The following is a 6587-nucleotide window of genomic DNA, read 5'->3' as shown; positions in this document are numbered from 1 at the left end:
GGTGTATGGAATTGATGTGGTCGCGGAATTGGTCTAGAGCAGGCTGGCCATGTGGCCAGATGACAAAGGTGTCATCAACGTACCTCTTCCATAAGGTCGGGCGTAGAGTGGCAGTCTGGATGGCGTCAGTTTCAAATTTTTCCATGAATACGTTGGCTACAACTGGAGATAGGGGGGAGCCCATTGGGGTGCCCTCAGTTTGTTTGTAGAAAGTTCCATTCCAGGTGAAGTATGTGTTGGTTAAGCAATGTCTCACCAGGGGGGGTACATCAGTATGCAGTCCTTGATGAACCAGGTCTTCAATGATAGCGATGGTGTCAGGTACCGGGACTTTGGTGAACAAGGACACCACATCAAAACTGACAAGCAGGTCGTCTGGGGACAGGGAAATGCCTTTGATTGTCGATACCAGGTGAGTAGGATTTAGTACCGCAGAGGTGTTTTTTCCAGTGAAAGGTCGCAGTATATCAGCAAGAAAACGTGCCAGTTTGTAGGTGGGGGAGTTGATAGTAGAGACGATGGGACGAAGGGGTGTATCTTCTTTGTGTATCTTTGGAAGGCCATATAATCTTGGTGGTCTGGCAGCAGAGGGTTTCAACGAGAACTGTTTGATCTCATCAATTAATGCTGTTGAATCAGAGATGATTTTGTTCGATTTGGTGACCAGGCTGTTGGTGGGATCTCTTTTTATTTTTGTATAGCTGCCATCGTTGTGGTGGCCGAAACGTCGTGAGAATATTATTGTGTTATTTTATTTGATCAATTTATTATTTTATTCTCATTTTACGTGACTTTACCGAAAGAACCAAAGAAGATGAATCATTGCAGTCACGAAAGCTTTAAATCGAAATTTAAGTCATTTCATAGGTTCACGTTGCTGTATGGATGTCCCTTGGCTATTAGATCTGGACATGGCCTTACGAACTACATACAGAATCATTCCCAAGAATAAGAAATTGATTCAAACTTTTTTTTATTTTAAAGTACGTATTGTATTCACAAAATTATAAAATGTACACATTTACAATGGTAATAATCTTCTTTGTGGATGTGGTGCTGGCGCTGCTGGGCTGTGTTGTATCAGCGGTATTCATCAGGACCCGGTGTGCATCGCCCTTGCAGTGGTGGCAGCGGTGGTGGCAGGGGCAGCAACTTGACCACGTCCCTTGTGATATCATCCATCAGTGATGACGGTTGATCGCCGGGGTCGGGGGTCGTCGCTGCCGCCTCTTTTGATGCCATTTCCCATGTCCGCCGTTGATTTGACTGCACACGGGTATGGCCTTCATCTCTGGAGACCTGCACACAGCACATGGAACGACCGCTACGTGAGTTTCATTGGCCCAAAGGGCAACCTGGTGAACTTCCCGTGAGCTCAACAGAGATCGAGCCTTAACAGCAAAGGTGGAAGGCAACCTGCCCAACTTAGGTTAAAGTTATAATGATAACGGCGTGGCTCAAATTTCTTGCTCATGCCACTGCTGGCAGAGGATCCTCGAGTAGACAAACTCTGGATGATATTTGGTCTACTCTTCCACATTGACCACACTTGTGTGCATACCCACAAATACAACTCGTGGGTTACTCACCTGACGTAGAAGAGGATGTATGCCTGTTTCTCCATGACCACCCTGGTGTCGACCGGCGTCACCAAGTCGTCGTCCATCCGGAACCATCTCCCATCGCAGATCTGTATGCAAACAACATCGAAGATTAATTACGACGATTATCCAATTGCACCTAAACTCCCCATATATTAGTAAAATGACACATGAGGAACAGAGGTGACCCTCTTATTCCACCTATTATTGTGTTGTCCTATAAGTTGAGTAATCGAACCGATAATCCATAAAAATAATTAATTACATTTGAAAGTTCAAATCCTGGTTGGGACTTCACTTGGTCCATCATCTATCCAGGGTCAATAAAGTAACTACACATTTTTGGTGAAGTCACCAGTGGTTGTTCTATGCATACGCTCTCCCTCAGTCACAGCAAAGGACAATTTTCACCACTGGCTGAGGCCTATAAATGGGAGATGAGCACCACCTCATGGCTCATAGGAGCAGGAATCGTTTTGATTTTATTCACTGAATCGAATTATTTAAAGGATCTACGCGTACGAATGATTGGCGTGTGATTGTGTGATAATGAATGCAGTACATCACCTTGTTGTAACAGTAGTAATGTCCCTCTGTGCTGCATTTCCCGGAGTGCACAAGGACTGAGTATAACCTGTACACAACAGGGTCTGCGTCCTCCTGCTGCGACATGAATGGCCGCACGTCCAGGTGCTCTGGGTACGGGCAATGCTGCAGTGGTGCGGAAGGAGGCAGTGATGCAGAAACAGAGATGGTGTTAGGCAGGGAAGAGGGGAAGAATGATGCAGGGTCGAGTTATTGATTATAATTTTTGTTCTATTTTTTGACTTTACCAGGTAATGCTGACTGAACTATATAGCTCTTTCTCAGAAGCGATCTAGCCACAAATGATAGCTCAACAAAGTGGCTTTTCACTGTGAATAGTTTTAGCAGCCAAATATTCTAGAAGCAACTGGAGGACCCGGAGAAAAACCCACGTGAATACAGGGAGAACGTGCAAACTCCAAATATACAGGCATTAGGATCGGGATCAAACCCACGACCTGTATGCTTGGGGAGGGAGTTAAGATTTCACCGCCATAGAGCCCAGTTTAGGTAGATTAACCAGGTGGGCGCTCGAGAGAACATGAAAAGTCACATTTGTACGAGTGATCTCGGTTAAAACCGTGGCAAAAGAAATAACGCGAAATAAATCACAGAAATTACTCAAAAAGGAAGCAGCACAAAAACATGCAATGAGAAATTGGAGAAAATGCAGCCACATTTTAGGAGAAATGTAAAAAAAACTTGTATATTAACCAAACATTACCCGATTGATCTTGTTTCCAAACAGGTCATATCTCTTGATGGAGAGGGCCAAGACGTTCGGGAGATGGTGAAGGCTCATCCTCTTCGTGGCCTTCACCTTGCAACAGCACCTGCGCACCAAAAAGCAGCAGCGTCAGTTTAATGACCGAGATGCCCAGTGAATAACTGTACAAATATGTTGGCGTGACAAAGTAGACAGACTCGCGTGACATTGACGTCGTGCCATACTCACCTTTGGCAAGTGTATTCGTCCAGTGTCTCTGTCTTGGTGAAATCTGCAAAAGCAGTCAGCAGATCTGGCGAATTCTGTCAATTAGAACGATGTGAAGGCAAATGAGTGCTTGAAAAGAACACTGGAAACATTTTGCAGCCGTTAAAACAGTGAGTCCTTATGTTGTACTGGCTGTTGTGTGACATAAGAGGGCATTATCATTAGTTGACAGTAATTAAGGACGTGCTCCCAATTTTCAGATTCATCCAATGTGCAGCATTCCAGACGATGGGCAAACTTAATGTGTTTGAGTGACGCGACTAGTGTAATGTACACGATCCGAAAAAGATCAAAAGTGTTGCTTGAAAATGAGAAAATATTCATCCCAACGTTTAAATTCGAAACTCGTCACGAGCAAAGATACCATTTAATTAAATCAAGAATTCCTCGATTCTCACGTTGATGTGAAGACTGATGTCCAGGCAGTTTTCGAATCTGTCCGAGGTGCAGGAACACTGCGTGCACTCCACTGTGGAACACAAGTAAACGCACGCGCACACATCCACACGTGCAATTAGAGGAAGTTAGCATTCTGATTAGCAGAATCGAATAAAATGTGTTTGTATCTGATCAAATGGGTTGTTGTGTCTGTGTGCTTGTGCATTTTTCTATTGTGCGGGGAGTGGAAATATAGCGGTTAGCGCACTGGTGAACTGAGTTCGATCCTCGCTCACGGTCGATTCAGCCTCAAATTAGTATCTGGTGCATTGTGTAACATCAGCACTGGTGCTAGCCACCCGAAGGTGGCCGGGCATGGTGCTAGCCACACCACCTTGTCATGTGCCCTGTTGGCCTACATAGGTACTTGCTAATAGCAATTGCTCCAGCATTCTGTTAAGGCTTCAGGGAGATCTCTGTATTTGTGTGTTTTGCTTATGTCCTGCTGGGTACATGCGTATGAGTGCAGGGTTCATCTGCACTGTGCAGCATGCGTCGTCATACTCGGTGTGATTGCTACTTGCAGCGATGATTTTGCACATGGAGCTGGCACACACCTGTCGATTTTAGCTGCCCTGTGAAGATCTGGTGAATCACCGAGGTCTTCTCCACATGTTCTTCTGGCCTGCACGTGGAAATGAATGACATCACACATTCGGTGGCTTCCAGATGCATCATCTTTACCAAGTGCGCTCATGGGAGAGTTATACTCCTTTTTGTTTCGACCCTACGTTACTTTGCAGCCAAGCGCTTATTTAAATAATATTCTATAAACTTTGTTGTGAATTTTTGGTAACAGGTTGGGAACCAGTGGCCTAGGACGTGCACTACTTACTTGTGGTGGTTGATTGGGCAGGAGAGATGCAGAGCTTCTACGATGTAGCAGAAGAACTCATGCACGTCCTCCTGTTTGCCAAACTGCAGGTGTTTGGCGATCCCTGTGGGTAAATGGATGGAGGTCATAAGCGGTTTGAACACAAGGTTACAAGGGAAACGTTTTACCAATGCGCCACTCTGCCACCCAATGAATATGTTCTAAATTCAATGTGCACAATTGTGTTGTACTGAACAGAACTCACGTTTGAGGTTTTGGACGATTTCCAAGGGCTTGATGACCTTGCCCTTGGAGCTGAATGTTGCAATGGTGTGCCTTTCCATTATGCACATCATGCAAAATCCATTATATGTACCTGTGAAATGAGGCAGAGGTGGCACATGCTATCAGTACAACACCGATCAAACAGCTCAGCTGTAGGTGCAGCACACAGCAAGGACATCTTCACAGAACACAATTATTTTCAGCTTGGTATTTCAAAGTGTTCTGGGAACTCACATCTTCCTGAGTGGTGCCTGGAGATCAGGTAGTTTGCCAGTGGTGCGGTGTAAGTGAGGCACTGCAGGGTGGCATTGAGGAAACAGGTGTTCCCCATGTTGTCAAGGCCAGCACCCTCGCATGCGTTCCACTGCCACGTGAGGCTCAGGTTTTCCCCCGATTCTGGCGCGAGTCGTGGAGCTCCATTATCGTTGTTATCTGCGCACAAAACATACAGGAAATTTTCTCTTTACACTCGAGGCACTCTGGAGACTGGCTCGAAAGTTGCGTGGTGAAGCCAGAACTTGTGATATTGTTTTAGCGGTGCTCTTTATTAACCCTTTCACAACCATGTATTTTTCAACTCTAGGTGACCTTGCAGTGAGCTGTTTCTTGACGTAATTTCTGTTAACGTGGTCAGGGTAACAATATTCAACGGATAGGGCATAAACCTGGTCCTTGTTCAATATTTTGACTATGCAAATTTTGCCACGAAATGAACGGTTATCGACGGGCATCGATGGATCCTGGATATCACGTTGATTTTCCTCCATAAATTGTGTCTCATGGCTTCGTGTCACTTTTGCCATCCCGATTATACGTAAGTATATAACACAGTACATTGTGCAAATATCTGACAAACGTTTTATCTGGAACTAATCCCTACTGCAGAGTTGCTTATGAGATTGCAGTTGCACTACATTGACGTGTTTTTATCCACTGTTTCTGAACGCAGTCCCAAATGCCAAACACGTCAATTACCCAGCAGGGAAGTTATAGTAGATAAGCGTTAACACCTTTTTGGGATTAAGCAAGGTTATAAGAACTTGGGAGAAGATACCATGAGGGCGAATTCCAAAGTCAAGCTAGTGGTTACAGAGTCACTTTGGTACAAGCTTACCTTCCACGGCAATCTTTTCTGGCACAGGATGGGCAGCTAGCTTCTGGGAGGTGGGCCTGATGATGGCAGACGCTGTCGATGGAATGGCGTCCTTCTGTCTGTCATCCGGCATCCTCCCATGAGCGGTATGCTGGCTGCCCCTCCTTCGGGCAGCTTGGCCACCCCGGCGTCTTGGTCTCCTCACTTGAGCGGCTGCCTGGCCTAACCCGCAATTTGCTGCCTCGCCTTGCCCTTGACCAGCAGACTGAGCACTCCCGCAACCTGGACTGCCCTGGTGGCTTGTAACCTGGCATCCCTTCCATTCAGCAGCCTTGTTGCTAGCAGCACGAATATCTTGGTGGCTTGCAATTGGACTCGCTTTGTCCCCTTCATCTTGGCTCGGCTCCCGATCTACCACCGGGCTTGGCCCATGGTCTGCCACCCGGTTTGAACCGCTGTCCGCTATTGGGTTGGGCCCATAGCTACCCATCTGACTTGCCTCTTGGCTAGGCACCGGGCTCGTCTCAAGGCTAGCCACCAGGCTCATCTCATTGCTAGCCACGAAGGTAATCTCACAATTATCTTCTGGGTCCACCTTGTGGCCTGCTTCTAGGCCCATCTCATGTTTATCTACCAGGCTTGCCTCATGACTTGCCACCTCAGTCTTCTCATGGCTAGCCACCGGGCTCATCTCATAGTTATCCACTGGGTCCAACTTGCAGCTTGCCTCTGGGCCTATCTCATGGCTAGCTACCAGGCTCATCTCACGGTTATCCA

At 46.4% G+C, this 6587-nt stretch overlaps 1 long non-coding RNA gene across 1 annotated transcript; it reads left to right on the top strand.

Moving 5' to 3' along the window:
- The first annotated feature begins 1154 nt into the window (after positions 1-1154).
- On the top strand, positions 1155-3755 carry LOC142930485 (uncharacterized). The gene is made up of 2 exons (XR_012946410.1): positions 1155-1328; positions 2935-3755. It is a non-coding gene; the product is annotated as an uncharacterized LOC142930485 (long non-coding RNA).
- The last annotated feature ends 2832 nt before the right edge of the window (positions 3756-6587 follow it).

This window comes from Petromyzon marinus, chromosome 39, assembly GCF_048934315.1.
Source record: "Petromyzon marinus isolate PM22_M1 ecotype Great Lakes invasive population chromosome 39, UKy_Petmar_22M1.pri1.0, whole genome shotgun sequence".
In the NCBI taxonomy this organism is placed as follows: Eukaryota; Metazoa; Chordata; class Hyperoartia; order Petromyzontiformes; family Petromyzontidae; genus Petromyzon; species Petromyzon marinus.
This window is presented reverse-complemented; position numbering and strand designations above follow the sequence as displayed.